At 40.1% G+C, this 7474-nt stretch overlaps 1 pseudogene across 1 annotated transcript; it reads left to right on the top strand.

Moving 5' to 3' along the window:
• Window positions 1-1118: 1118 nt before the first annotated feature.
• Window positions 1119-2851, top strand: LOC147339851 (ARL14 effector protein-like pseudogene; annotated as a pseudogene). The gene has a single exon (XR_015159396.1). The product of XR_015159396.1 is annotated as an ARL14 effector protein-like pseudogene (transcript).
• The last annotated feature ends 4623 nt before the right edge of the window (window positions 2852-7474 follow it).

Genomic DNA, 7474 nt, shown 5'->3' with positions numbered 1-7474 from the left:
ATCCTCTCACAGCTGATGCCCCATCCTCTCTCTTCCTTTCGGCCAGTTTGCTTCTTGAAGCTAGGCAGAACATCCTTAAAGAAATGGGCGTCCTCTGCCTCTCTACTTTCAATTATCAGTAGTTTGGGAAGCTTTGTGGAGTCTGTAGGACATGGGCCAATTAGGAGAGAAACAGAGGGATGGGGGCAGTGGTGAGGGAAGAGACATACAGACGGAGACAGTGAGACATGGAGAGACACGAAATGACACTGAAAGTCCTTGAGAATGTACTGACTTTAGAAAGCCTTTTAAAAATCAATCACTAATTCAATATGATGAATTACCTTAAAGTAGCTTGTAGAGTGTTTCCTGAGAAGAACTGGAGGTCACTTCCAACGAAATAAATAAACCACAGCTAAAGTGCTGATGTTTTAAAGAGAAAAGGCAATTGCTAAAAATGCCCATCCAATTTCCATGACTTACTACACTCAGAAACAAGGACTACGTTTATTGATCTGAAGTGGTTCAAACAGTATTTTCTTTGTTCAAACCAATTTAGCTGGAGGAAAAGTCAAGAGTTTGCCTTGTGTGGGGGCGGTGGGGGGGAGGACTGTGGAGAGAAAGAGATTCTTTACATAAAAACCTGTTGTTTTTCTATCCTAGGGCCACTCACCGAAGAAGAATAACTGGGTTTCTATTAAAGCAAAGCAATTTTTGCCCCTGATCACTATTGGTTTAGCTCTAGGCCCTTGAGACTCAAAGCAGGTTTGGAATTAGCAATATCAATCAGTACAATCTGGGCATACATTAGAAAGGTAGACTCTCTGGCCCCACCCCAGTCCTAACTGAATCATAATCTAGTTAATCATAATCATAATCATGAAACGATTCATATGCACATTAATGTTTGAGAAGTACTAGTCTAGACAAACATGGTTATTTAAACATTTGATAGACAAAAGAGATGGTTAAATAAAGGAGGAAATACTATCTGATAAAAGCACTTTTGTCCAAAGATTTGTTGGTGTTGATAAACTTGCTCCTATCCACTTAAGCCAGGTTTGAAGTAAAAACTTAATAGGCCCATTCTGAAATGACTTTTACCAGCTCCAGCGTCTTCATGGTTGACTGAGCTCCCACAAATGGTTGCTGACTTTGTTTGTGTCCCCAGGTGAGCAGAAATGAGTGAACAAGCAGAAAAGAGCAGTTCCATGCGAGAGAGACCTGCAAGTCAAAGTTCTCCTGAGAAACCAAGTGAGAAGGAACTGAAGCAAAAGAAACGGTTGGATCGGCAGTTAAAACGGTTGTCATTTCAAAATCCCGGGCCTCAGGTAGCCAACTTTAATCCTGAAATAAGGCAGCAGATAAAGAAAGGGCAAATGGCAAAGAAGAATGAGTTTGTTTCTGTAAAACGCGAAGGCAACAAGTATGACAAAAAGGGCAGGCTCACCTTCAATGAGGCTGACCTGTGTGACTGCCTTGATGAAGACTGCCTGGGTTGCTTCTACCCATGCCCCAAGTGTAACTCCACCAAGTGCGGGCCCATTTGCCGCTGCAACCGCCGCTGGGCCTATGACACCATAGTCAATGAGAATGGGGAGGTCATCAGCAAGATGCCATTCGACTTCTCCGAATAGGACCAGCCCTCTAGGCTGATCAATTTTCTCTGCTTTGCAGTTAAACCAGCCTCTTTCTCCTGGATGAATTTTAGGACTGGGGGAAGAAAGTTTTAAAAATATAGTTTAGACTAGTGTTCTCTGAAGCCATAGAACCCTGTGTAATGCACTGTCCTTTAACTTTCCTGCTGTGATGACTCAGATTCCTCCCCTGGTATCCAGCAACTCCATTGCTACTCTGCTCTCAGATTAAAAATCCCTTTCCTCTTTGCTGGTACCTTAGGAGATGGAGTTTTAGGATTTTTAGAATTCTGTAGCTGAGAGCTTGTCTTGACATAGAACATACGTTTATAATAGCTAGCTACCGTTAGGATCTTACACTTCATCAATTCTAAATCAGAATTGCTATTTGGATTGACTTGGCACTACATACTCATAGTCTCATTTTTTAGTGTTACTGTTTTAACAATACTAAAATGAAATTTGGTTAAAAAAAAAAAAAAAAAAAAACCTTTAATAGGCCACGTGGCCCAACATATGAGCACAAAAGCAGAGATTCAATTTAAGTGATATGCAAAATGCCAACTGGAAGCAGACTTCAAAGGACAAATTTTAATCTAATTGTTACATAGAAATGACTTAAAAGCATTTTATTTTTTTTTTTTGTGGCTAAGATTACCAGCCACACAGAACTGGCCAAGGTGGTACAAAATTCCTAAGGCCTAAGTTGCATTTGGTCTTGGAGGTACAGGATTTAAGGCAATTCAGCTAGAGTTTCGCTGACCTCAGTGAAGATACCATCTCAGAAGACTGATGTGGAACATCTGGGCCAGGTTTGGCAGCTATTGTGCAAAACTGTTTTTAGGGAAAATCTCTATGAAAATGTTCACACCCACAGTGTCATCGGGAAAGTTTCTCTTCAGTCATCTTTGATACCGAGTTTTATTCAAATGATCTGTAAGGAGAAAATTGCTTTTTCCACTTTTCCATGTTTACTTCTCATGAACATTTAATTGCTTCTTTTGAAGCTTTGGATTCAGCACAAAGAGACTTTCCATTGAGCACATTTGTGCAGGCACTGGCTGAGGCTGCAGACTATGGGCTATAAATAGACGGAAGGCCCCTATCTCCATCCCACCAAATGGCTATGTATGTTTACCCACTAGAAAAAATTCACCTGAGACCACTTTTGCCTCTGACTAACTCACCCAATATCTCTGTGTGGCAAATTCATGAATAAAAAGCATTTAATTTTCTTTACTTTGATTTTTGTGTGTGTCAGAAAGTGTGTGTGTTTTGGACCCAAGAGAAAAAAAAAACTTTTCCACCCTTCCCTGAACCAAATACATGTTTTGTTGTTTGGCAAACACCAATCACTTTCCATCAGAAATTCCTGATAATAGTGATATTAGGTTGGTGCAAAAGTTTTGCCTCATCCGCCATATTCACCTGACTTCTTGGCAACCGCCCACCACTTCATCAAGCATCTTGACAACGTTTTGTGGGGGAAGGGCTTCCACAACCAGCAGGAGGCAGAAAATGCTTTCCAAGAATTTAATCAAATCCTGAAGCACAGATTTTTTAAAAATTATTCATTGATTTTTAAAATTTATTTTTTAATTGAAGAATAATTGCTTTACAGAATTTGTTGTTTTCTTTCAAACCTCAACATGAATCAGCCATAAGTATACATATGTCCCCTCCCTCTTGACCCTCCCTCTCATCTCCTTCCCAATCCCACCCCTCTAGGTTGGTACAGAGACCCTGTTTGAGATCCCTGAGATATACAGCAAACTCCCTTTGCCTATCTGTTTTACATATGGTAATGTAAGTTTCCATGTTACTCTCACCATATATCTCACCATCTCCTGCCTTCTCCCCATGTCCATGAGTCTGTTTCTCCATTGCTGCCCTGCAAAGAAATTCTGTGGTACCATCTTTCTAGATTCCGTATATATGCATTAATATATGGTATTTATGTTTCTCTTTCTGACTGACTTCACTCTGTATAATAGGCTCTAGGTTCATCCACCTCATTGGAACTGACTCAGATGTGTTCCTTTTTATGGCTGAGTAATATTCCATTGTGTATATGTACCACAACTTCTTTATCCATTCATCTGTCGATGGACATCTAGGTTGCTTCCATGTCCTAGCTGTTGTAAATAGTGCTGCAGTGAACGCTGAGGTACATGTGTCTTTTTCAATTTTGGTTTCCTCAGGGTATATACCTAGCAGTGCGATTATTGGGTTATATGGTGGTTTTATTGCTAGTTTTTTAAGGAATCTCCATACTGGCTTCCATAATGACTGTATCAACTTACATTCCCACCAACAGTGCAAGTGTTTATCCACACCCTCTCCTGTGTGTAGACATTTTGATGATGGCCATTCTGACCGGTGTGAGGTGATACTTCATTGTAGTTTGGATTTGCATTTCTCTCATAATGAGTAATATTGAGCATCTATTCATGTCTTTCTTAGCCATCTGTGTGTCTCCTTTGAAGAAATGTCTGTTTAGATCCTTTTCCCACTTTTTAATTGGGTTGTTTTTCAGGTATTGAGTTGTATGAGCTGCTTGTATATTTTGGAAATTAATCCTTTGTTAGTTGTTTTATTTGCTATTATTTTCTCCTGTTCTGAGGGTTGTCTTTTCACCTTTCTTATAGTTTCATTTGCTGTGCAAAAGCTTTTAAGTTTAATCAGGTCCCACTTGTTTACATTTGTTTTTATTTCCATTCCTCTAGGAGGTGGGTCATAGAGGATCTTGCTTTGATTTATGATATCGACTGTTCGGCCTGTGTTTTCCTCTAAGAGTTTTATAGTTCCTGGTCTTACATTCAGATCTTTAATACATTTTGAGTTTCTCTTTGTGTGTGGTGTTAAGAAGTTTTCTAATTTCATTCTTTTACATGTAGCTGTCCAGTTTTCCTATCACCACTTACTGAAGAGGTTGGCTTTGCCCCATTGTATATTCTTACCTCCTGTCTTGTTCCATTGGTCTATATTTCTGTTTTTGTGAAGCACAGATTTTTATGCTACAGGAACAAACAAACTTATTTCTCATTGGCAAAAATCCATTGATTGTAATGGTTTCTATTTTGATTCATAAAGATGTGTTTGAATCTAGTTATAATGATTTAAAATTTGTGGTCTGAAACCACAATTACATTTGCAGCAACCTCATACTTTGCTTGTTTTTACAGGTCATCTTAGACCAAGAGTTTAAATAAAATGGGCTATCAGAATTAGTAGTTTTTCTTTTTAATGCTCAAACTGGTCTATCTAGCTTTGCTGAATTGGTAAAGATGGGCTTGAGAAATACAAACTGAACTTGCATTCTAGTCAAAGAACAATCCTGTGCTTCAAAGATAGGAACCCATGGACTTCCGTGGCACTCCAGTGGTTAAGACTCTGTGCTTCCAGCACAGGGGATGTGGGTTCAATCCTTGGTCTGGGAACTAAGGTTCCGCATGCTGTGCAGCCAAAAAAAATTTTTTTTTTTTTAATTTAAAAAAAGATGGGAACCAAAACTTTCTCAAAGCAATTCGTCTGAACCTACCTGGAATCTTTGCAGTGCAATAGTTGTTATCACTGTCCATTTACCTGCTGAAGTGCCCTTTGCATTTCAAAAGCAAAGAGGTAACCATGTTACCTTGTTCACAAAACTACGAGAGAAAGGTTGATAAACAATTTATAACCACTTTCACAGCAAAGAACACATTTGTCTGAGCATTTGGAGGCTGCTATTTGCAGCCCGTTAACAATTCTCAAGGTGTGGTACGTAGCCCTCCAGGATGGTCCCCAGTGATCCTCTGATATTTTGTAATCCTTTTCCCTGAAGTGGTGGCTGAACTTAGTGACTTGGTTCTAATGAACAGAATAAGGCCCAAGTGATGGTGACTGGAGACTTGGTCATAAAGGGCAATGTGGCCTTTCTTCTGCATCATCATGATCATCTTCTCTAGAGCAGGCCGGCTGCCCTGTGTGAGCAGCCCTATGAGGAAGCCAACATGAGAAAGAATTGGCAACTCTGGCCAACAACCTCGTGAGTATTTTTGGAAGGGGGTCTCCTTGCCTCATCAAGCTTTGAATGACTGTAGTCCTAGCTGACACCTCGATTGCAACCTTGTGAGAGACCTTGAGCCAGAAACACCCACCCATGCTGCTTCCTGACTTTTTCGCTCACAGAAACTGTGAGATAAATGATCATTGTTTTAAGATGCTGATGTCTGGAGTGATTTGCTATGCAGCAATGGATAGCTAACACAGAGGGGTATTGTGCTTCTTCTAGATTTATGCCTTTATTTATTCAGTAGGTATTTATTGAGAAACTACCACATGCCAGGCATTGGGTTTATGGGATTCTCCAGACAAGAGTCTTGGAGTGGGTTGCCATTCCCTTCTCAAATGCAATGTGTATGTAGAGGTTAATCATCTACTGAACATCAGAAACATATTTAAGGGACTCCTGGTTTCTGGGCACTATATACATAGCATACAGCAAAAAATTTTACCCTTGGAAAACTGGTGGTTATCTTTGGAAATACCATCTACCACCTAGGGTTACTACTGTATATTTGCTATTGATATATTAATGGCCCAACAAATATTTATAGACTGAATACTTGTCTGTGAATTGTGCTCACCTGTTGAAACTAGAGATGACACTATAAACCTCTGTCCCTACTATGTCCCCTCAAAATTTGTGTATTGAAACCTAACTCCCAAGGTGATGGTAGTAGAAGGTGGGACCTTTGAGAGGTGATTAGGTCATTAGGGTAAAACCCTAATGAATGAGTCTCTTAGAGAAGAGACCCATGAGAGCTCCCTTACTTCTGTGAGGACTGTTAGGCCAGTATAATCTTTCTAGCATGATATATATATATATATATATATATATATATATATACACACACACACACACACACATATATATATATATATATACATATCAAATACAAGTCATTTTGGCAATGAAAAATTATCTCTAACATCTTTATCAACATCCTCTGGGTATAGATTTAGATAATGACATTTGTAGTGCTTAAACTTCTCTGGAATGTGGGTTCAAATGCTAACTAACCACCTCTAAGGATTAATCTAAGGATTAATTAATCTAAGGATGAGCTTTAAGGATAAAGTTCATTCATACATGTTTACACATTTATACCACACTGTTTACACCATACATACAATATGTGGGCATGTATTGTCTAAACCCTAACTTTCTGAGTACAAGCTGCCCCAGTGAGCCACCATTGTCTTCCAGTGCTCCAGGGGCAGGCTCTGTCCCTGGATGCTGGGTGGATGGATCAGTCCAATTCTGATTGGGAAGCTCCCTTGTTGGCATATGAAAGTGAAAAAAAATGAAAGTCGCACAGTTGTCTCCCGACTCTTTGCGATTCCATGGACTGCAGCCTGTCCTCGTCTATCCATGAAATTCTCCAGGCAAGAGTATTGGAGTGGGTTGCCATTTCTTTCTCCCAGGGATCTTCCCAAGCCAGGGATCCAACCCAGGTCTCCTGCATTGCAGGCAGATTCTTTACCACCTGAGCCACTACGTTCTCCAGTATCAGCTGTATCAAGGGTGAAGTTAACATTTTTCTCTCTACCTGCCAACTTCCTTCGTTTTATCTTTGTAAGTTATTCACATTTCAGGTTGGCCAGAGTTATCTATTGGGTACTTTCAAACACCCCAGCTGCAAACTGGCATGCTCCTGGCCCTTCTGAGAGGTCTTCCAAGAATCCTCTTGACAGACCTTGGAACTCTTGCCTGTTGACCTTCTCCCACTTACACCATGCTTCAAAGCAGGCATTGACTCCACATCTCTGTATCCCCAGCATCTAACACACAACCTGGTACACGGTAGGTGCTC

Source organism: Bos grunniens, chromosome X, assembly GCF_055505025.1.
Source record: "Bos grunniens cultivar Pamir isolate PY7600 chromosome X, Bosgru_T2T1.0, whole genome shotgun sequence".
NCBI classification, from domain to species: Eukaryota; Metazoa; Chordata; class Mammalia; order Artiodactyla; family Bovidae; genus Bos; species Bos grunniens.
Note: the sequence above shows the minus strand (reverse complement) of the source record. Positions and strands in the feature narration are given on the sequence as shown.